Genomic DNA, 22,656 nt, shown 5'->3' on the forward strand with positions numbered 1-22,656 from the left:
AAGCTGGTGCCCTGCTCGGGGAGGATGTCACAGAGCTGGCAGGTGCCCATGGGTGACCCCAGCACGTCTGTGCTGGGGCTCAGCACCAAGGGGCACCTTAGAGAACAGCCACAGACAGGAAAGCAGGAAACCTTTTGCAAAGCAGAGATAACATAGAAATAATGCTCTGTAAACTGTTTGATTTAGATTTACATGTACAGGGGCTGCCATGTAAGCATGCAGGAAAAGGAAATGGAACAGAGGAGGAGGGGGAGGAAAAAGGCAAGAGGACAACAAAGCAGGCTGGCAGGTTTCATTGGGAACAGGACTTCATGTGCTGGGTTTTCTCCTGAGCATGGTGTGTTGTGGAGGTCTGCAGTCACACATGGACACTCAGGATTGTGAGCCCTTTGGTTCAAAAGGATGTCTGCCTTAATGGGCAACTTCCATCATCTTTGGGACCTTCTGCACTAAGAATTCCCTGATGTGTACAGCTGGAATTACCCTGGACATTGTCAGACCTTGTCGGAGCAAACCAGTTCCTGAGCCACTGGTCTGAACTTCAGCTGTGTGATGGAGGGTGGACTCAGAGGGTGGACTTGTGAGCCCTGTGCTCTGTTGCTGAGATTTTCTTTGGGCTGAGCCCTCCCTTAGCATTAGCCTCAGCAAGCAGTGGGATGCACATTCCTGCCAGCAGCAGGTCTCTCTCTTGTGCAGAACCTCTGTGCACAAGTGATTTGTGGGAGCCTTTGTCAGATTCTTTGTGGTCCACCTGACTGCACATCAGTGGGAGAGCTCACAAACCTGGGCAGGCTGTACTTTATAATTACTTGTTTCTTAGTTTAGTTACTTCCTTTGTGTCACTGACCTTAAGTGAGGAAACTGAGGCTCATATGTGGGTGGTGAGCTGGGTGATGATACCACTCTGCAGTGGCCAGGCTGTGAAACCATCTCCTGGTTATGTTGGATGGTTATCTCTGATGCCTTTTTTGAGGCATCTCCTCTGAGTCTTGGGTCATGCTGGTGGGTATGAAAGACTTTCCAGTCTCTGCTGGAATCATAGAATGGAATAATTTAGGTTGGAAAAGACCTCTAAGATCATCCAGTCCAACTGTTAACCCAGCATTGCCAAGTTTGCCACCAAACCATTACCCTAAGTTCCACAACCACACATTTTTTGAATGCTTTCAGTGAAGAGTTAAAAAATGTATTGTTATAAGCAACTTAATATTTTGAAGAAAGGAAATTAGCTGATGAAGGTATGATATTAAGCCTTCAACTAAAGTGAAAGATTTAGTGGGGCACATATTTGGAGATATTTGCTTCACTTTTTCTCAGATTAATTTCCTGATTCAGTCTTAAAAAGGAAGTATGGTCTTCCTTGAGATATCTAGGTATGTGTACACACCAAGGAGAAAGAAAATCCAAGGTTTTCCCCCTCCTTTCCCAGCAGTTTTTCAGATCCTCTAACTCCATCATAATAACAGAACAGGCAACAGAAAAATCTACTGGAAATCACCCTTGAAAATACTGACTTTTGAGCTCTGGCACATTTTTTTTAAGCATAAATATATCTTGCTATAAATTGGTCTTCCTATAGACACCTGGGATTTTGTTCTGTGTTCAGCAGTTTGCTTTCACTTAAACAATTTACAGCCTCATTTCCCAAGCACGATTTCCATGCCCTCTTTTGTGTTGGGAATGTACTTTTTGAAGATTCATTTCAGAAGCAACCACATAAATTGGAAAGATTCTTTGACATTAAAAATCAACCCTTCCATCATATTTTCTCCAGACACTAGCAGCTTCAATCATTTTGTAAATAAAATTACTCATGGAAAGACAGATGGTGAAGCTTCACCTGGTACTGGGGTGGCACAGGCACATTTTAACACGTGACACTGGGGATGGAAAATCTTGTCTGTCTGTCTGTCTGTCTGTCTGTCTGTGGTGTGTGAGTGATTCCTGTGGTAGCTTTTCTGGAGTGACTTTGCAGAGTGGGAGCAGGTGGACCTTGACACCACAACTTTGTGTGCACTCCAGGCTACCCAGATGTGGGATGTTTTTGCATGAAACTTCTGTTCAGCCAAACCTGCAGGTTTCAATATTTTAGGAAATGCAAATATTTTATAATTCTCTGCCAGCTTTGGTAGCATGTACTGTCAAATAATGGGAAGAAAGCAAATACAAACACCCCAAAAAACAACAAAAAACCAAAAATCAACTAACTATAGATATCTACATATAATAAGCCATGGAAATCCTAGAATTTTTCAGAACCAAATGCCAATGCTCCCACTGACCTGTCTGATTGGAAATGTCATGGTATGCAGTGCCAGCATCCCTGCTCAGGTCCCAGGCAAACAGGATCACTGGCAGGGCTCATCCTGGAGCTGCAGCTTATGGAATACGCACAGCAAATACATGGGTGAAAATAAAGGGTGTCTTGTTATGCTGCCAAGCACTAAAGAACACAGAAATGCAAGCACACCCATAAAATATGTCTCTCCCATTCCTCTGCAGAGGCACCTTCCTGTCTGATCAGTTTGGGTGACATCCTGGCACTTTCAGAACAGGAGGAAAGAGCTTTGAGGACAGAAGACGATGGTCCAGAAAGAATGCAGTGTCTTTTCTCTGCTTGGTTTCAGGATGTCTGAGATCCGTGCCTAGCTGTCAGTGAGGGCTGTGGGCAGTGATAAACAAGCTCATGTCTTCAGCAGAGAGGTGGATGTGGATGTCTGCAGGTAGTTGCAGGAACAGCCACTGGCATCCTACACCTGCTTTTGGGTGCCCTGGAGAAACCTGTCATTGCACAGCCAGGCAGTCCCTTTGCTCAGGGCTTCTTTAAAGACCAAGAAAACAGGTTGCTCCAAGCCCCATCCAGCCTGGCCTTGAGCACTCCCGGGATGGGGCAGCCACGGCTGCTCTGGGCAGCCTGTGCCAGGGCCTTCTCAGTCTGGAAACCTGCCCTCTGACAGTGTGAATCCATTATCCCTTGTCCTGTCACTCCATGCCCCTGTACAAAGTCTCTCTCCAGCTCTCCTGCAGCCCTTTCAGGCACTGGAAGGTCTCCCTGGAACCTTCTTCACTCCAGACTGAACACCTACAGCTTTCTCAAGTCTGTCTGCATAGCAGAGATGCTCCAGCACCCCCTGGGGCTTTCTCTGGGCCTGGTGCAACAAATCCACATCCCTCTGCTGTTGGGACACCCAGAGTTGGATGTCCAGCAGCACTGCAGGTGGGATCTCCCCAGCGTGGAGCAGAGGGGCAGAATCCCCTGCCTTGACCTGCTGCTGAGGACATGGTTGGCTTTCAGCACCCCAGAGTCCTTCTCAGCAGGTCTCTTAATCCATCCTGCTTCTGTCTTCTGGACAGTGGAATGACAGCCATGGATATGTCAGCTAATCTTTTTCTTTGAAATTTTACTTTAAAAAATTATTAATAAAATGGAGACAGTGCATACCAGGCCTCTTTCCCTAAAAAGCTTCTTAGCAATCCAAAGGCAGAAAAACAGGAGGAGAGGATGAAAGCTGCCATGCTGTTTATAAAAAAGACATCTTCTGGTGTTCTTTGTTACTGTTCTATGGTTCCTTTATAGTGGTTTGTTGTAAAAAAATTATGAACCTGTCATGGTAATCTAAGATTTGTGCCCTTTTTCCTAGCAATGAAATTTTCTGTTAGGACACCATCTTATACACACTGTAGAGGGGGTCTTAGTAGAAACATCAGTGATAGGACACCAGAACAATAAATAATCTCTTAAGATGTCTAAGTCATTTGGGAAAATGGCAGTAACATGCTGGTATTTGCTCTTCAAAGTATTATCCATTATTTGGGAATGAAGTAGCAACCTCTTGTAGTTAAAAAACCTTATCAAGCTCAATCACAAAATCAAATGAAAAGCTGTATTCAAATGCAACCTAATTTATAAAGTGAATTACTACTTTATTGAATAAGAAATTTAAATAGTCTAACATGAAAAATCAGATTCTATCAGCTCTTGATCTTTCTTTGGTAACCACCAGATTACAAGTAGTCCCTAATTCTATGTCTGCTACTAAATTTCAGTTCACTTGATTTTAGCATATTTGAAGGGAGTTTGTTTATGGTGCAACTGATGGGAAATTCCAGACGGAAAGGAGGAGTTAGTACATCTAGAGAGAGACTCTGAGCTTTTCTTCTAAGCCTTGGGTTTTTTTTCTGAGAAGGAAAGAACAAAACAACACCACCCTTTTACCAGTGCTTTTTCATCTGGCTGTGTGGGTGGTATGTTGAAATAACAGTTTGGTGGAGATTAAAGAAAAGCATGGCTGCTGTGTAGCTGCTATCAGAAGGGGGAATCCCAGCTCTTTAAAGAGTGTGCACAACCAGACGTGAGCAGTGCTATTATAGGGTTCAAAAGAAAAACCAGCCCAAACAATCCCCTTCCCACCAACCCTCCCCTGGATTTCCAGTGTGTGCAGCAGTGGGCCAGATCTGTGGCTGGGACATCTCTGCCAGCGTGTGGCTGCTGAGTCTGGGCTCTGTGCTGAGTCTGCAGAGGTCCTGCTGGGTTAAAGCATCTCCTGCAGAGGTGGGCAGCCTTGCTTTGGAGGTGCAAAGGATGGAGACCCCCCCACCCTGATGTGTTTGGTGCTTTGCCCCAGAGTGCTGGGCAAAATCTCTCCTTTCTTCCAGTCTGGACCCAGCAGAAGACAGTGTGTTGTTGATACAAAAGGAATACACCTGCTTAATAAATAAAGAGCACAACTATTTCAACGTGCCCACCTAAAGCAAAGCAATCTTTAGTTCCTGGTGTTTTCTTCCAAGTAAATTCAAGGTACAAATAAAGGCAGAACCCCTGGAAGCCATTCTTAGCAGAATGTCAGACACTTAACATGAACCACTCCCTTTTCTAGACCACATTTAAACCACAGTCTGTTTCCTCTCCTTATCAATCACACTTTTTGTCATCTGTGGTCCCTACAGATGAGTCTTCCTACGTGCCAGTGCTGAGCAGTAAAGCACCTCAGCAGTCTCACTTTAGTGCCTGCTAAAATTATAGAGACTCATCTGGGAGTTATTGAAAAATACTTGGAAGACAAGGCAGACACTGGTCACAGCCAGCACAGGTTCATGAAGGAGAGTCTTGCTTGACAAACTTAATTTCCTTTTATGACAAGGTAGCCAGTCATAATAATAAACCTTGGTCAAGGGAAGCCAGCTGATGTAATAATTTTAGATTCCAGTAAAGCTTTTGACACCATCTCTCAGAGGATCCTTTAGGACAAAATGCCCAGCAAACATCTGGATAAATACATGTCTATGATTCCATGACTCCCCAGCCAGTGTCAGGTTCCTGTGGGTTCCTGCAGGGATCTGGGTTGCTCTGGAGAAAGGGCATGATGAAGAGAGGAGTAGTGGAAGAGGGTGAGAGCTGTCCCTCTCCCACTGAAAGCAGGCCAAGTATGTGGAAAATACATCTTGTTTCAGAAGGGAAGCAGTTGGGGAACTGACTGTGGCTGGGGAACTCAGTCCCAGTCCCGGGTGCCGAGGGTATTTTTTGTCTTTGAACAGACAACTGTAATGGATCAAATGGAAAAACAGCCCTGACAGCTGGGTCTGAAACACGCCTGCTGCCCATGCACCCTGCCAAAAGTCATGCTCAAAGCCAGAACTGTGCTGGCACAGTTAGAAGCCTGAGGTGATAGTTAGGAACTCAAGATGCAAGGGGTGTTTTGTGAAAATATTTGTGCAGTTAGCCTACATGCAGTCACAGTAGTCTGCGAAGAGATTTAATGTGATGGATAAAGCAAATAAAAGACCAAAGAGCAGAGTGAGTCCTGAACCTCACACGGGGTAGTGCTGGCTCTGGTCTTTGCAGTTTGCTATTGCAGGTAGTTCATGGTTTCCTCTTTTCAGGTTCCTTTGACAACTGCACACATGGCAAGTGTGCAGACAACGAAGGCAGCAGGAGTGGCTTTCCTGGGGAACCAAAGGTTTGCCTAGTTCAAAATCCAGCCTCCAGTGGTGACTCGAAGCAGCTGATGGGGAGAAGCAGTGCAAGGGGGCAGCTCCCAGTGTCCTCTCCCCAGAGCTGCTCCCTCACTCCACAGGTCTGCACGTCAGGGGCTGTTCCAGCAGTGATTTTTCTGCTGCTATGCCTGAGCATGGAAATAATTTCCCTACATCTAACAATGTATACTCATGGTTCCTTTATTCCCTTGTCTCATAGTGCTGTACTGGCACCATGTGCTGTGACCTTTCATTAGTATTTGCAATCTCTTGCTTCTCAGCCCTCACATCAATTATGGGATAACTTTTATTAGTGTTTTACAGGACACAGCATTGTTTCCTGGTACAACCTTGGAAAACCCCGAGTCTGTCATGTTTGGGTCAAACTCATCAAAACTGTAACTCAGTTTGGCAAATAATTCTTGTTCTTTGAAAAATGTCAGTTACCATTTCCTATTCATATCTATTTGACTGTACTTACCCCATTCATTCTCTTTACCCATTTGGAGTATTGATACACTATGAGCACTTCTTCAAATAGAAGTGGGAGAGAGATCATGCTATCTCTTTTGGGAATGCTGATTAGCCATGGTGCTTATTTTAAATATTTTTTCCCTAGTAGGTCTTGCTTATGAGACTCTTGAAGTAACTAAGCAAAAATGTCCATCAACAACCCCATGTTATACATGTGCATGGTCTCACTTTTTTCTGAATACAGACAAATATCTATTTATTACTTTTCTTTTTTGCATTGCCATTCGTTTTACTACCCCTCTCTAGTGATTTTCCTGCACTATTTTTAAGCTCCTTTTGTTCTTAGTAGAAGAAAAATACTTTCTTTGCTTTGTTCTGAGGTGTTTCTATATAGTTCTAATTTTACTTACTAATTTCTCTCACTTAGTTACTTCCATTTTATGTTAACTGGCAGCTGTTTCCCCCTTCACAGCTGTGACTGCTTTTCAGTTTCGCATTGATTCCTTCACTGTGCTGCTGAACCAGGATGAGATTTTTAGTGTGATCTGTTTGCACTCTTGGCTTGGAAATCCTGACTTTTTGACCATCTGATAAACCCTTCATCAAAGGTCTGAGCTTTCATCTGGGTTCTTCTACCCACATTTTGTCTAGCAGTGAACCTGGATAGTAATTTACCTTTGAGCTAGAGACTGTACCTTTTTAATGCTGAGTGTTTAGGGGAGGTAATAATCAGGTCACAATCAGGTCACAACGACGCCTGGCATTCAGAGGGCAACAAACTTTCTACCCAGAATTTGGTTCACCACGTTATGTTGAAATGAACACTCTCATCATGGGTGTGACCCTCATGGGTGAGAGAATTCACCAGTACCACCCAAATTCTGGTTTTCTATTGGCTGCTTACATCTCTAGCATGTTCTCCCACATGAAGCTCTCTGCATACAGAACTCTTCTGTTCACAAATTGGATGAGGGTGAAATGAATAATGGGTTTAAAGAACAATCATCTTCCTTTTTGGCTCTGACTTTGGTGGTCTGTAGCAGATCGTTCTGCAGATATTCTCCCTGTTCTGCTGAGCATTTGTAAATCTGACCTAGCAGCTCACAGGTCCACAGTGGTGCTGAACAGAACGATCCCCAGTCTGCCCTTCCCAATCATCAGTTTTATTTCAGTATCAGAACAGTCATCTCACCAGGCTTCTGTGACATCAGCTGCATCAAATTCCATCCACAAGTAACTTTCTGTTCCTCTTATTTCTTACTGGGCCTTGTAGTAGATAGGGACAGGCGAACGGAAGATTTCGGGATGTGACGGAAAGAAAGACCCCTTCCCCCTCTCACCCTGCAACATGTTATCCATTTACCCCAAAGAATGTAACCACACCTAACCCAATAGTTTTCCACTCCTGACTAACCCTAGAGACCCTACCAACCCCCCCTGACGTAGCAGAGTCCCCCAAAACTATTTAAACCCATGAGATAAGATAATAAACGCTTTCGACCGTCCACCACACTGGTGCCTGCGTGTGTCGTTGGCCCGAGTGGCCCAGGGGAGACTGGGCTGCCGTGCTGTTCCTTGAAACCAGGTCGCCTTGCCTTCCCCTGAAGGCAACATAACTGGTGCCGAAACCCGGGAATAATTCGCTCGGGTTGCGGGTGTCGCCTGGACAAGAGCAGCGGCCGGACCGGTGGAACCGTGTTCTCGGCAAGGGAGACGTCCCAGGACCCGCGATCATCATGGATGCCTTCGCCAGGGTCGTAAGTGAAGTTCATAAGCAATGGGGAATTGAGTGTAAGCTCAAAGACTTTTATCTTGCTATAGCAAGGCTGCTTGAGCTTGGGGCAATTGAACGCCCTGTGGATGTTTTGCATCCGGAGATATGGGAAAAATGCACAGCCGCACTGGCCGAGGACACGAAATCCTCAGGCAGCGGCAAATGCCTTAAGGCGTGGGGAAAAGTAGAGAAAGCCCTGCGCAGAGCAATAGAAGAGCAGGAGACATGGAGCGCGGCGCGTACGTGTTTATTAGTTACACCCAAGCTAGGGGTAGGAGCGGCAACGCAAACCGCCCCTGAGGGTGACCCGCCCGGGAGCAGGGATCCGGGGGGGGCCGGCGCGTCGCCCCCCTCCCCGGGCCGGGGCCCGGGACCCCCCGCGGAAACCTCCCAAAAATCCGCGGCTTCCCCATCCGCCCCGCCACCGCCGGGCAGTGACCCGGTACCGGAGGTGCAGCAGCGCGCAAAGCTCTGTTGGCAGGGACTGGCGGGGGAAGCCAGAGCCGCGGGAGCCGCGGCTCGGGAGGAGATCTTGCCCACGCCGCCTCCATACGCCTTTGAAAATGGCACCGGCAGCCAAGGGGAGGGGCGGGGCGCGGGCAGTCTCGGCGCGAAGAGCCCAGAGGCGCGGAGTTTTGCTAATGCGCGTGTGCGGGAGAAAGAGGAGGAGAGCGGCAGGGGGCTCGGAGCCGATCGGCAGCCGCGCCTGACGCCGCCACCATATAAGGGAGAAACACCCCCCTGCAGGAGGCAGGGCGAGCCCGGGGGGCGGCAGCGGCGCCACCCCCGGGGGGAGGAGCGGGGTCAGAGCCGCACAAAACGGCACCGAGCCCCGGAAGTGCGCTGGCATTCGACTTCCGACTCGGAGTCCAGCAGCAGCTCCGGCAGCTCTTCCGAGCTGCCGGGAGCCGGCTGGGACTCTGAGACGAAGAGAATAGAGCCAATGCAATTTAAAACAAAACCAAATAAAGCTTTAAGCCGCACCGAAAAGCAGCCACAATACAAACCAGCCCAGTTTACCGACTGGGGAGAAATAAAAATAGCCTGCGCTGAGCTGTCCCCAGCTGGCATGGCAGCCCGCCGCGGCGCCTCCACCCCAAGCACGCCCGAGAGGAGCCTGTTTGGGGCTGCGGGAGGAAGGGGCATCTGGCCAAGAAATGCAGGTCCCGGACCCAAGGAAACGGGAGAGGGAAGGGGCGTGCGGGCTGCACTCAGCCTCCTCCCGCTGCAAATGCAAGGCAGCCCATCTATGCCAACCCCCAGTGGGACGGGGCGCCCTTATACCCCATACCCCCACGGGAGGCAGCCAGCTTCGTACCCTCACCAGCGAATTTCGCAACACAGCCTGCGGTACCTTCGTACCCACTACCGCCGCAAGCAGCGCCCGTGCCGCAGGGTCAGCAGGGGACGCCCCAGAACGGGACCCCTGGGTGGCCCTGGCCATGAAAATAGGGAAGGAGCCACCGAAGGTGTGGGGGACGTGCCGCCTTTATGGCAGTCAGGACCACCATGTCATAGGGCTTCAGTTTTGGGTGGCAACCACAGGAGCCCGACAAATTCTTACAGTTCACCCGGGCACCCTTTGGCTGCGGAGATCACAATGCACAGCCTAGATATCGAGGATGTGTAAGTTATAACATGACCGTTCTACAGCCAGACCACCCTAGTTAGACCACAGGTAGAACGTAAACAGTGGTCCTCAGAGGACCGAGAAAGTGGGTGAATGTACGAATTATCAAACTCCAACCACCAGCACCTCGACCAGTAGGACCCAATAAAGTTATCAGGAATGTGCTCAAAGGGAAAAACACAACCCACCCCAAAACCTTGCCCCCAAAAGTCACCGACACCCCGGCTGGCCATGCAGATGTATTCCAGATAAGCCGCACAGCCGAGTCCGATCCAAACCCAATTTTTCGTATGCTAGAAGCTACCTTTCTAACCCTAAACGAAACCAAACCGAACCTGACTAACTCCTGTTGGCTTTGTTATGATGTTAAACCCCCTTTCTACGAAGGCATTGCTTTAGACATCCCCTTCAGTTACTCCACAGCCAGTGCCCCCCACCAGTGCAGATGGGACACTCCCCGCAGAGGAATCACCCTGAGTCAAATCACAGGACAAGGCAAATGTTTTGGTAATGCAACTTTAGCAAAGCAGAAAGGCAACTTCTGCACTAAAGTTGTCAAGCCCAACAGAAAGATCGGTAAGTGGGTGGTCCCATCCGCATCTGGGATGTGGGTTTGCCAGCGATCCGGAGTGAGTCCTTGTGTGTTCCTTGCCAAATTTAATGACTCTATTGACTTCTGTGTCCAAGTTCTGATTGTTCCTAGGGTCCTATACCACTCAGATGAAGAAGTGTACCACCTTTTCGAAGAACCTGACAGACTGCACAAAAGAGAAATAATCACAGGTATAACTATCGCAATGCTGCTCGGCCTGGGAGCAGCTGGTACAGCCACAGGTGTCTCAGCCATCGCAACCCAACAGCACGGACTCTCTCAGCTGCAAATGACCATCGATGAAGACCTGCAGAGGATCGAGAAATCCATCTCCTATCTAGAGAAATCAGTCTCTTCGCTTTCAGAAGTAGTTTTACAGAATAGACGAGGACTGGACCTCTTGTTCATGCAACAAGGAGGACTGTGTGCGGCTTTGAAAGAGGAATGCTGCTTTTATGCAGATCATACAGGAGTCGTTAAAGACTCCATGGCAGAACTCCGAAATAAACTGGCTCAAAGAAAGAGAGACAAGGAAACCCAGCAGAGCTGGTTCGAATCCTGGTTCAATCAATCACCTTGGCTCACCACTTTAATTTCTGCCCTGGTAGGTCCACTGGCAATACTGCTTTTAGCTGTTACCATAGGACCATGCCTGCTAAACAAGCTAGTCTCGTTTGTTCAGGCCCGTCTAGAACGGGCGAACATTCTGTTCGTGGGCCAGCAACAAATGCTGTAAACCAAAAAGTGCGAACACAATCAGCTGCGTGTGTCGTTGGCCCGAGTGGCCCAGGGGAGACTGGGCTGCCGTGCTGTTCCTTGAAACCAGGTCGCCTTGCCTTCCCCTGAAGGCAACAGGCCTTCTAGCACCTATATAATTGACCAGAAGTTCTGTTTTTTCATCATTCAGTGCTTTCATCATTCAGACAGCAAGCTTCTGTGTGTGGAGTTGCATGACAATTTTTTTGGCAGTGCTTATTGTTGCTGCTCTAACCAGCCCTCTGTGTCTTTCTCTGAAGATGCGGGCAACCCACATGTGACAGTATTATTTTTTCCTGTTTCTGATATTGCCTCTCTTCCTCAAAGACGGAGACAAGCAACATCAAATCAGTTTGCTTCATTCCCATTGTGCTGGCCATCTACAGCTTATTCACAAGTTGTCCTGCTTTGCTTTGGCACACCAGAATTCAGTCAAATACAAATCTTTTTTTTCTGTGTTCAGGCTATTATTTTGAGTCAGCTCTGGAAGGATGAAAACAGGAAAGACCTGAATGCTCATAAGAACATAAGAACATCTTCAGTTTTAGGATGTTTCAAGAACAGTTTTCCTGATCTGTTGATACATGTGAATATTGACAAGTGAAACTGCTCTGAGTCCCATTGCTGTTACCGTAATGAAAAACGAAACGTCATCTGTAGTATCTGGGTTGAGGGAAAGTGGTTGTGAAACAAGCTGTGGTGGTGGGAATGCCTTTCCAGAAGGAGGAAACGAGGAGAGTAGAAGACAGTAACTGTGGGTGTGTATAGGGGAAAGTGAGAACCACCAAGGGCCAGAGAGCCTCCCACAGCAGGAGCTGCTGCAGGACATGCAGGGCAGTGTCCAGAAGCACTGTCCCAGCTCCTCTCTCCCAGCTCCCATCCCACTGCAGGGCAGCCAGGTCCTCTCAGGACTCACCCAGGTGGAGATGTCCTTCTGGCTGCAGAGCCTGGAATGGGTTGGAGGAACATAATGGAAATCTTGAGCCAGGTGGAAGCATTTCTGCATTCAGGCAGAGGGCTGCTGAGGCAGAGAGGGACCAGGATCCCAGGGATGCTGCATTAGGTGGTGTGGAGAGGGTCAGAGAGAACAGGAAAGAATGTAAGGATGGAGAAGAGTCATCACTGTGCCATGTCTAAAAAGTCAGGACCAAACTTGTAGGTATTACAGCCAGAGTAGGCACAAAAAGAAAAGGCAGGAAGAGTGAGCTGGTGCAGGGAGGTAAAGGGGTCTCTATAGCCATGGCATTGGGGATGGGAAGTTGGGGGAGAAGAATTTTGTGCTGCTGAAGGTGGGGATGGTGAAGGAGGTGTGGGCAGGATGTATTAGTGTGGGCAACATGAGCAAAGCCCCAGAATGGTGATGCTACAGGCAAAGGCAGGAGCTATTGATTCTGACTGCAAGGAGAAGTTATAAGGAGACAGGAGAAGGAAAGGAGAGTGAATTTGTCATGACAGTGAAAGAAAGCATTAACAGGAATGGCAATGGGTCTAAAAGAAATGTTTGTGTAGGAAGAGCAGTCTTTGAGCTGCTCTTCTACAAGAACATGCAAAAGATGTGCAAGAGCTCACAGTTACAGAGAGGTCAGAATAGCAGTGCAGGTGAAAATACCCCTGTCAGTGAAGTGGTTACTGTGGTGGGAAACAGGGATCAGTCTGCCAGAGGAGGGACTGCCAAATGGTGATGGCACCTTCACTGGCAAGGCCTGCAGAGCTGATGTGAGGGGCAGACACCAAGCCCAGCTCCTGGAGCAGACTGGGCTGAAGGTTCACCAGGGAGGATCTGGATGGAGTCACCACTGGATTTGTTAGCTTCTCCTCAAAGATGAAAATGATAGGGAGGAGCTTGGAAATAGACACTGGGCAGGTGGACAGGAACTATCAGTTGTTCTGGGACTGAAGCATGAAGCTACTGGTTTTTGGAAATGAGATGTGGCTACAAGAGGGCTGAGAACACCTTCCCCAGATGGGGAAAGGGCTGGGAGAGCTACTGCAGGGCTTTAAGGAAATGAACCTAGGAGCTCCCCCCAGGAGGGAGTTAGGAGAACATCTAGTGGTGGCCTGGAGTTGTGTGGGGTTTCCCTCCATCCCTGTGACTGGTGGCCCCATGGTGTCTTCCCAATGACTCAGAGAATTTCCCAAGGCCCTGCTGAGGGTTCTCTTTGCATGCATCAAAGCTGGGTTTGATGGTTGGTTTCTTGTAAGCATCAAAACTGCAAAAGAAATTTTCTAACTCCTCTCTGTCTGGGAAATGGAGTAGCCACTGGGAAAGCACATGTCAGATGGGAACTAGGTTGGTTGTCTGTCTGTCTGTCTGTCTGTCTGTCTGTCTGCCAGCTTGTGTGTCTCCAGGCAGGACCTTCTGGATGGTTGGATCCTCACACCTACAGCCAGGGCTGTTACCACCCTGCCACCTTGCCAGGGTCACAGCTCCAGGTATGAGAAGCTACATGAGAGATAGTGTGACTGCAGCCCTGCATCTGCTTTTGGTGGGGAAGATAACTTCCAATACTTAAAAGTAAAAATTCTAATTTTATTTTACCTCTTGAAAGTTGAAATTTTACCTCTTTAATGCTTTAATTTTACATCTTTACTGCTCATGGATAATCAGAGCTCTTCTCTCCTCATGGACATGTATTTGTTTCTGTGTGTCCAAAAGATTCCCACAGACAGAGAAGCCCAGGAAGCCAATGGGGAGAAAACCTCACACTGGGCCAGGAGCAGCTCAACAGAGCTACCTGCTGCTGCTATTGAGTTGCTTTTCATGTTTTCTTTGGCTATGTATCACAGAGACCCCTCAGTGGTGGTGAGGAGCCCATGCACACTCTTGGTGTGTGAGCATTAAGCTGGTGCTCATTTGCATTTTCCCTGTGTTGTGTCAGCCTGGCTGTCTCAATAAATACCCTCAAATGCTTGTTGCTCGTGCTGAGATTCTCTTGTCCCTGCATGATGGAACATCCCATGCTAATGGGACTCAGAGGTGGCACAGAAAAGTCAGAACACTGTATTAATCCAAAGAGAACCCTTCACAGCTTCTGCAGTCAGGGATAGCTTCTTGTTTTTCTTGAGTAAAACTATTCAAGCTACTCAGGGATAGAGAAAGTTATCAAGGAGTTTAAAAGAGGCAGATTCAGACATGCCTTGGCTGTTCAGGCTGCACATCCAACCTTTTTGCTTGTAGATGGAATGTAGCTGTTTCCATGTTGAAAAAATAACATGACTAAGATGTAGTGTGTTTGAATAATAAAGCAGCCCAGTCTGGGCCCCACTGAGTGTGAAAGCAAGACTCAGCTTGTAACGTGTGGCTTCGAAGCCTCTGACTGATGGGTGATGCTTTGTCTGAACCTCTCAAACCATAGGAATTTAGGAATGGCCCAGGCTGACTCTACAGATACTGTTCCTACAGAATGGATGTCATCTTCCAGGCATAAAATCATAGAATGGTTTGGGTTGGAAGAGACCTTAAAGATGATCTTGTTTTAACCCCCTGCCTTGGGCAGGGAGACCTCCCCCTCCAGCAGCTTGCTCAAAGCCCCATTCAGCTTGGAATGGGCTCTCCTGAGTCCTCAGTCTGTGCCCTTGATCACTCCTCACAGCCACAGCTCCTCTTGGCAATGCTTGTCTGCATGACCTTGGTCTTGGGAAATGTTCCATCTTGACTAGGAAAAGGTCTGAGAGTGTGGATACAGGCAACAAAGTCAGGGAGGCCCCTGTGAGCTTTAGGCTGCAAAAGTGGGATAGAGAGAAAGGCTTCATGTGCCTCTGTGGCCTGAGCCAACAATGAGAAAAATGTGGGGAAGAGCAGTGCCAGCATTTACACTTTGAGGCTTTTGTTTGTGCTTGGAAAAGGGTGGATGACACTCAGATTCACTGCCTGGGTCATTCACCTTTTTTCATTAGTGTCTTCAAGAAAAAAAACATTAAGGTCAGAAATTTTAAAGAATACCCCAAAGCCTACGAAGCTGTGAATGATTCTGAGAGGTCACTTTCAGCTGTCATTTCAAAGGTTTTGGACAGAGCATTCTTGAGGAGCAGTAGCTTCATTTGAGTGATTGACACCTGTCATATTAAAAATGTGGACTGGTGAGGACTCCATTTCCAAGGATGGAGACTATTCCCCTGGCCTAGAGATGAGCTTAAAATCACAACCAGACATTACCTTCCTATGCTTTATCCTAGATTTTTAGAGCTGGTACATGGTGTCATCCCACCCAAGATTTTATAGAGACTTTGTTTTCCCCAGCTCAGTTAATATATTTTTCCTAAACCCCCACTAACACCACCACTACCAGAAAAAAATAAATACATAAATAATCCTGCATCCCGAAAGCAGATCAATTATTCTGGGTGCTTCCTGGGTATAAAATCTCTGGAGCAGCAACATTTAAGAGGCTGTGGATCAGCTACTTTGCAGTGTCATGAAAATTTCATGCTCTCTTGGCAAGGAAGTTAGTGAGTCAGGCAAATGAACTCTTATGCTGTCTCCCTGACCTGGATACAGGCATACACAGTTTCAGATTACAGCTCTGTGTGTGGGGCTCAGAGAAGAGGAGCCCAAGTGCATTTAGGCTTTTGACATCCAAGGAGTCCAAGTTTCAGATGTGCAACACCATTACACATGTTTTGAAAATTTCAGCCCTGGTGACCCTAAAAAAACCAAACCAAAAAAAAAAAAAAAAACCAAACAAAAAAAAAAACCCAATAATGATAATAAAAAAACAATTTACAGATGGATTGTTGGTTTCTAAATGCAAAGGTTCAAGTCAGGCAGAGAACATCTACCTGAGAGTAACTTTATTGGCATGCTGGCACTGACTCCTCCTGCTCCTGGCCATGAGTGCTACAGCCTCAGGGCTGCGTGTCTCACCTGGTCTGCAACGTGTGGCTGGAGGTGGAAAACGAGTGGAAACAGAAAATGTGTCAACTGGTTGCTAAAAAGTTGAAGTTAAAAAAAAAAACCAAACCAAGAGTGGGGAAAATTAGAGAAAAGAAAGAAGAAAAAGCAGAACAGTAGACCCAGCGGGCAGGTTCAGCCACAGCAGAAACAATCAGTACAAAGTGAGAATCTGATTTTTTGAGTTGCTTACAGCTCGGTTACACTGACTTTGCTGCACGGTGCCGCTTTATTTGCTGCTCCTGTCGCACTCCCACGCTCTCCCGAGGCACCAGCAGAGAATTCACCTCGCAATTCTCCGCCTCTGCCAGCCCGGGGATGCTCCAGCCTCGGGCCGAAGGTACCGGCGCTGGCCAGACGATGTCACGCTAAGCCCGCGGATGCTGAGCACCCGGAGTTTCTCTCTGCTGCCTTCTGTCCTGCTGCATTACCATCTTCCCAAGCTCTCCTCGTACCAATCATACGGCACAGAAGGTGCCATTAAGGCTTTAAAATTTAATGAGCTCCAATAAAACCTCTCCCTGTGATATACAACCCAAGAACAGGCGATGCTGCAGGAACATTGCATCGTGTGTGCCTTTATATTTTTCCCTCCTCTCTGTTTTAACTGTATATTCCCAATCACTTTAATAGCATTTCTGCATCTTTATGTGGTGGGGTTATTGCAGATTAACTCCATTAAGGTAGGTAGGTGTCTAATTGTCTAACGTGGGGTGTCTGCCCCACCTAGCTGGAGTGTTTGCATTCCTGACACGCTGATAAATGCAAACCTGCCTAAACCTTGGCTGAAATGATCATGCCTAAATCCTGCTTGATGACTTCCAGCCCATGGAAACAAACGGGAAGTCCATCCTCCTCCTGATTTGACCAAGAGTTCATCCTCTAAATTTACAGGGTGCAAGAAGCTCTGTAAGTGGCTATATCCCATAAGCTTTCTCAGCACACCAGTGTTGTTCACTGGAAACAGATGGCACAGGTCTAAGCCCTCTCTCAGGCTCTTGGAAACCCAGACTGAACTTCTATTTCCCATGTGGAGCCTCCCATGTCCTGAAAATATGCTGTGGGCATCCGACTGTTAGATCCTCTGGGGTCTGGTCTCAAAGTCTCCTGCTGAAGCTGTTCCATGTGGCATAAATAATTAAAGATTCACTGGACCAGAGAGAAGTGGAAGATGGACTCTCCTTCCCCATGGTCAGGACACTCATATGTGTAATGTGGGAAAGTCAAGTTGTAGGTTCCTGCTCCAGTGAACAGCTAACTAGCAGCACAAGTTGGACCAGCTCCAACAGGAGAGGCTGAGACCCCCTTCCCAGGACCATCCAGGGCCTGCTCATTTGGGCATTTCCAGGAAATGAGAAGAGAAAGAAAACCAAGAGCAAAATCTTCAAGCCCCTTACCTACTGGCTAAGAGCTGAGATGTCTCTGTGGGCAGGACTTGAGCTACCTCACATGAAGCCTGGAGGATGAGTGGGATCAGAAGTGTCCATCCAGCTCTGTGTCTGTCTCCAGCCTCAGCTGAAGACAGGTTCTGGTGGAAGAGCAAAACCACAGGGTAAATCTTTAACAACAGCTCCCCAAGATACACTCTGGACCCAAGGGGATAAAAACACCTGGTCACCTCACCGGTGTTCTCCATGGTTTATTCTTGTGCCTCACCCAGTTAGCCCATTCCCTACAAACTTCAGCCCCTTGTTTTTCTTTTGCCTGTGGCTGGACAGCCAAATCTGAACTGGGAGATGCCTGGGGTGGCCGTGTGCCTCAGGGGTGAGCACAGCAACTTGTCTGCAGGTTTGCTGCTGTGCAGCCCTGAACATCGTACACGTCTGAGGTCCCCAGGCACCACCACAGCACAGACCTAAGTCTGCTTCTGTGGTTTTCAACTGGAAGTGACACCAGTCCCTATTATTTTTCATCTGATACTTTTCTTTAATGACCCGAGTGTGCAAGACCATCTGAGGTGATTTTATTTTAGTCTCAGATTGGGCTTGCTCATTTTGCAAAAGGAAAGGGGAAAAGAAAAAATGTTTCTTCTTGAAATAAGCCTCCAGCAGAGGTTCTCTCGATCCCCCAGTCTGTTGTGACAATTTTAAAGAGGAGGCAAAGTGTGGAAAGAGAGTATTTTCCGTTTGGTATATTTGGACAGAAAGGCAAGTGACCAGGTCTGAAGAAGAAAACTCCAGACTAAGTTTAGAAGCTTCAATTTCAGACTTGACTTGGAAAACTGCAGGAGTATCTGAATTTACCCAGAACAGTAGTGGAGCTAATGAAAAGTGTTTCTTTGCAGATCTTCCCCAAAGGATATCCTTACATCATCTCTGGCTGTGACACTTGGCAGAAATGAGTGGAGTTGCACAGGTGTTAAAACTCAATAGTACACAGAAAACCAAGGCTCTCATGTAGGCTCCTTGTTAGGAAGGTTTTTAAGCACCTTTAAACATGTTTGCAATTCCCCTGATTTCAAGTCAAACTCCTTGGTTAACACATTAAAAGGAGAAATGACTTTGCTTTGGAAGCCCTGGAGACTTCGTGGAGAAGTTGTTTGACCTCCTTGTGCCTCAATCCACCCAGAACATGAGAGTGAAAAATAAGCAGCACCTCATTAAAAAAAGAAATAGATAGTGTGACTGACCTGAGCTTGCCTTGGTAAATAAATTACAAAGCCATAAAACCGCTTGAGGAGCTGCTTTGCCCCTTTGAAACAACACCCACTTCAGGCACTCTCCCCACACCGAGCTGGGGGTGATGCAGAGAAAGCAGCGAGCAGCTCTTCTCATTATCTGCCTGTCAAGCCCCCATACATTCTTCCTTGCCTGAGCTAAGCAGAAATTGCAAACCAGTGATGAGAGGTTGCAGTAAACACCAAAAGAGACTGATTTATCCACGAGCTTTCCCAACTGTTCCTGCCACTCAAAAGCATCCCAAGGTCAGATTTATGCCTGTGTCCTTCTCTGTTCCCAAAGCACCCACCTTGATAGCTCAGCTACCCAGGGTTTCAGGTGCTGCTGCTCTCAGTGCTGTTCACTGGGATGCCCTGTGTTTCCTTGGTACGTAGCAGGGTTTCTGAGGCTGGCATGAACAGTTGGACTGGATGATGTTGGTGTTCAAGTGGGTGTCTTCCAACTCAGGGTATTCTGTGATTTTATGAATAAGGAGCAAAACAGCCAAGGACTGCTGGGAGAAGGGTCAGAGGAGTGATCTGGGATCCTGAAGATTAAAAGAAACAGCCAACCAAAGTTTGGGACTGGTATGGGTCTCTTTAAGCACTGAGATGACAGAGTTTGTCTGAATGAAAATCAGTGCCTCTATTTCAGCATCAAATCTGAATGTGGAAAAGTCCCATGGGTGTAAAAGCAAAAGTTGTCTCTAGAAAAGTATTTGTAGGGAGTTCACCACAGCTGTGGATGGGTACTGATATAACAGGATTGGAAGTGGGGAAAGGCTCAATATACCCCACAACCAGGTGAAGCATCAACCCCTGGCACAGCACTGCTTCAGAAACAAACCAAATGCACAGCATCCCCTCAAACAGAGCAAACTCCAGCTTCCTGCCCAGTGCTGCCTGGATTATCTGCCCATGGATTACCTTCCCATGACCTGAAACTCTCATCCTGTCCATTCCCTCATCCCTGGATAGCCTCTGTCTTTGGGAATGCAACCTGCCAGGGGTCACATGAAGAGATTACAGCCTAGACATTTAAGCTACATCAACACCTGTCCCTGTGCTGTGTCCTAAAGGCAGGATGGCAACAGGATGTTTCCTCCATGTGTAAACATAAACCTTCCCGATGGACCATGATCCCACCAAAAAAAGGTGCAAACTTGCTTTTCAGTAGCTGCAGAATCAGTGCTTAGCTAATGTGGAACTGCTGATAGATACAGCTTCTTGGCATAGCCTTTCTATGCTACCTTGAAATTCTTGTGTAATTAAAGAGGAGCAAAGCAAAAACCCCAAACCACAACAAGGACCACTTTTGATTGCTCCCCCTGTGCTTAATGAAGTCCTAAAGATTAGAGAAATGTGCAGACAAGACACCTGAGTGTGGCAGACCAGAGCTGGTGGGCTGTACCCAGCCTGCTGCTGGCACTGCACGCAGCCAGTGTGGCTGCAGAGGATCTCAAAGTGATCCAGGTCACTTCTTATCCAGGACAGAGAGGCTCAGGTACAGTGAGTGGAGAGAAACAACCCTGGAGCTTAGTTTAGGTACCCAAATTCCCTTTGCCCTGGGCAGAAGGTGTGATTTTGTGTGTCCTGACACCTCTGCTTACCCATGGGGAAATCTTCATCACAACCCGATGCTGCAAGATGAGGATGGAGTTTTGCCTTTGTTTTTAACCATTGAAACAGCTGTGTTTTGCCTCTGAATGAGTTTGAGATGCATTTGAAAAGCAGCTAAATGGTAATCTCTGCATTTGAGGGCAATCACATTTTATTTAGTTTTACTGCTTAGTATTGTGTGACATTGTTATCTTGGGGGAGGGGGGGCATTTATTGAGAGGAGTGCAGCATTCCAGACAGAAAAGTTAGATTTCCATGATATAGATGTTCTCCTACATGCAGAGCAGTGAAAGGAGCTGTTTGCTCAGGATGAATGGAAATATTTTGTTGGCCTCCTCTCATAGTAAATCATCTCAGGCCATACCCTGTGGGCTCTTGCTCAGATGGGTTTCTTGATGCTATCAGTAGCAGCAGCATACCTTCAAATGGATTAGGGGTACAAACCTTGGCCAAGCCACCCCAGGAGCCCGGGGAGTTACCCTGATACACTCTGTTTTCCAGGTCTTTTTTGGGCAATCTGGGTGACTTTGTGGGCAGATTCCCTCAGGCTTACATGTGCTGAGCAATATTTAATGGGACATCTTAGAGAGTGAGAGGGACTTGGGACTGGTCATGACTTGGAAATATTGCATATAGATAAGATCTGCACACTCCAGTGAGATAGTTAATGTGGTTAAAATCAATGGGCTGTGCTAATTTACCTCAGCTGAAGTCTGCATTTCAGTGCTTCCTTTAAACTCTATTAAATCCAATGTTTAATTGCACACAAACTGGATGATGGATCAGTTAAAGAAAAATCCACTGTAAAGGGTCAAGGATTTAACCTGTACTATCTCTGTGACTCCCATGAAGATCTTTCAGACCAGTTATTTGCATATGTTAAAACCTAATTTGAATTGTCATCACATAGAACTAGGTAAGCTTTCTTTTTTTATTTTTTTTTTTTAATGAGAGATGTAACTTCAGGGCACTATTAAATTCTAATTAAAAATCAGTCAAAACCCCCTTTCTTAGTGTTTGTGCCTGCAGCAACACTTTCACTGTGGTATCAAAAGCTCAGTTCATTACTTCTTAATTAATTTTGCCTTGAGAAGCTCTAAGTTCTCAGAGGACCTGTTGGGTTTTTAGAATGTTGTCTACATAGTGTTTGCTTGTACACAGCAGCCACAATGGCATTCAGAATCAGAAATCCTTACCCATTTAATCCAATTTGATACAATGTCTTCAGCCTGCCAGCTTTTGGGAACCTGAAAGATGCCTGAAGTTTACAACACAGAGGATATCCTGCCTGGAGCTACTGGTATTGTAGATAATGTCTCATCTCACCATCTCACTGTTCCCAGTGTGCCTATTTAACAGTTGAAAAGGTTGGTATACAGTGGTATACAGGTTGATTTTTTTCAATTTCTTCTTTTTTTTTTTTTTTTTTTTTTTTTTTTTTTTTTGTGGAGGAAGATAATGACTAGGAAAATAGTCTTGCTCCTGACTCCAAAAAAATCTTGTCTGGAAGTATTTGAGTTGGCCAAGATTTTTTCCCTCCACAGGGCTCCTGGAGATGTGCATGTTTCTTTTTCAAGATAAGAATCCTGCAATCCAGATCTCCCTCTGCAAATGATTCACTTCCCCTCTTGGCCCAGCTGTGTCTGACGGTGGTGAGCCAGAGCTGCCCCAGGACAAAGAAAGGAAAAAAGGTAAAAGGGTGGAGGAGAATCATCTACCCAGTCCCAGGGGACATTTTTCACTGGTTTGGGGCATTTCCACCAGACCAGTTTTGGTGATGAATAGACCATAAATGTGATTGGGCTGGCTTGAACATCCCAGCATTCCTCAAATTCTACAAGACAAGAGTTTGGCAGGAGAGTGTGACCCAAACTTGCAAATGTCCCTCTGAGCTGGGCCAAGAAGGACATCTGTAGCTGCTGTCTATGCCAGGAGGGACCTGGATGATACAAATTTTTATTAGGAACCTTTGTATTAAGCCTAGTTGGCACAAGCAGACCCTGTAACTATCAAAGGCAATAGTTCAAATCTGCCTTCATGTGTGTCCAAGCCTTCTTGCTGCAAGACAGAGAGTTAGATGGGTGGGGCAGAGGGAACTGTGGAGAAAAAACAGTTTAAATTGGGAGTGAGGAAGGCTTAAAATGAGATTTTGAGGCAGTGTCAGCTTCCAGCTTTCCTCTTGGAGAAAATGCACAGAAAAAAAAAGGGGGAAAATTTTAAAATAGAAAGAAAAAAACACTTGATGAGTGGATGTGGTTAAGATATTTCTGATTCTGGGGGAAGGCCTCTT

At 46.8% G+C, this 22,656-nt stretch overlaps 1 protein-coding gene across 5 annotated transcripts in view; it reads right to left on the reverse strand.

Annotated features, from left to right (window-relative positions):
* The window catches only part of GPR132 (G protein-coupled receptor 132), a 91,255-nt gene that overhangs the window by 30,156 nt on the left and 38,443 nt on the right, over positions 1–22,656 (reverse strand). For 2 of the 5 annotated variants that reach the window (XM_085580872.1, XM_085580871.1), the window contains exon 3: positions 17,488–17,618. The exons of the other annotated variants lie outside the window; for them this stretch is intronic. The gene's annotated coding sequence lies outside the window, so the exon portion shown is untranslated. The remainder of the gene's footprint in view (positions 1–17,487; positions 17,619–22,656) is intronic. 5 annotated transcript variants of the gene reach the window in all.

Source organism: Lonchura striata, chromosome 5 (genome assembly GCF_050655825.1).
Source record: "Lonchura striata isolate lonStrDom1 chromosome 5, ASM5065582v1, whole genome shotgun sequence".
Taxonomy (NCBI): Eukaryota; Metazoa; Chordata; class Aves; order Passeriformes; family Estrildidae; genus Lonchura; species Lonchura striata.